The 1,486-nt window shown below is 35.8% G+C and overlaps 1 protein-coding gene across 1 annotated transcript in view; it reads right to left on the bottom strand.

The window, feature by feature from the left end:
* The window catches only part of LOC110030103 (TORTIFOLIA1-like protein 3), a 57,097-nt gene that overhangs the window by 12,532 nt on the left and 43,079 nt on the right, over positions 1-1,486 (bottom strand).

The following is a 1,486-nucleotide window of genomic DNA, read 5'->3' as shown; positions in this document are numbered from 1 at the left end:
CTCGAAAAAAAAATTTATATAACTTTTTATATAGTAATATATTACATATATTATTTATATAATAATATATTATATATATTTATGTTTACATTTAAATCATAATACTTCATGTGACAATGTGGTTAGTTTTTTCTTTTGTATAGATTTGATCCAGGTTCGAATCCCACACTTTACATCTATTTTTTTTTAATTTTAGTTTAGCGAGCCAATTTCGAGCAGAACACGAGCCGAACACGAATATTTAAATCGAGCCGAACACGAACACACTGTTCACGGGCCCATTTCGAACACGAGCAATTTCAAATACCAGTTATTTCGAACGAGCCGAACACGAGCGAAGTCTGAGATTATTTTATAAGACTTACACAAGCTTACGGAGGCAACTATAAAAATTTGAAGACAGGCAGACAATAATAATTAAGCGACATTTGAGCAAGAATAGTTATATAAAATATCTTATGCCTTTTATGTGATGATGAGTGCATTTATGAAGGCGACAAAAACATTAAATTTGGTCAGGCGATATGAATGCAGATTATTTAAGGAATGATAAACAATCAATAAATTTTAATCATTTAGCATGAATTTTAAGATATGATATAAATTTCGAGATGATATATTCAAATTTTGATAATAAAATCATTCAGAGTTTCCATTTCAACAAACTTATAGTCAAACTGATATATTCAATGAGACAGGTCTAATGATATAAAAACTAGTTCAATCCAAGTCAAATCAAGCCCAAATCAAGTCATTAAACCACAATTAGAAGATTTATAAATATATTTGGAAAACCAAACGTGACAAGTTTATACTCAAATCGAACGGCTCGACAAGATGAATCCAACAGCCCAAGATCACTCAATTCTGACATCATTAGGACACTCAAATGTCCATTAAACTTTGTATGATCGAGGAAAGCTCTCCGGACCGTCTGATCAAAATGGTTCATATTCCTGCATTAACTGCACCCATAACACTATAAATAGAGTCTCATCCCTCTCATGAGGGGGAAGAAGTCTAGAGAGAGCATGAGGTGTTGAGGAGAAGCTGCGGCTCAGCATCACCACTAATCCTCATCGACCACTGCCGATCTCCGTCGTCGACCACCCACCGCCGACCTCCGTCGTCGACCGCCGACGACCACCACTAATCGTTGCCGACCACCGCCGACCGTTGTCAACCTCCACCTACCGTCATCAATCACCATCAACCAAACGCCGTCAGTCGACATTGTGATCTGAAAAATATAGTTATCATTTCTCGTCTGTGGGACAAGGATTTGTGTAACCATCAATCAATAGTAAATTTTTATAACTGGGCCAAATCCCGTGGTTTTTCCCTAACGGGTTTTCCACGTAAAAACTTTTGGAATCATCAACGTTTTTTTCTATTTATCACTGTGTGTGTTGAACTTTCGTACAACGCTAATATAATAATTTGTCAGTTTAGCTCTGCGAATTTTCTAGCACGCATATTATATATA

Source organism: Phalaenopsis equestris, unplaced genomic scaffold (genome assembly GCF_001263595.1).
Source record: "Phalaenopsis equestris unplaced genomic scaffold, ASM126359v1 Scaffold000656, whole genome shotgun sequence".
In the NCBI taxonomy this organism is placed as follows: Eukaryota; Viridiplantae; Streptophyta; class Magnoliopsida; order Asparagales; family Orchidaceae; genus Phalaenopsis; species Phalaenopsis equestris.
Note: the sequence above shows the minus strand (reverse complement) of the source record. Positions and strands in the feature narration are given on the sequence as shown.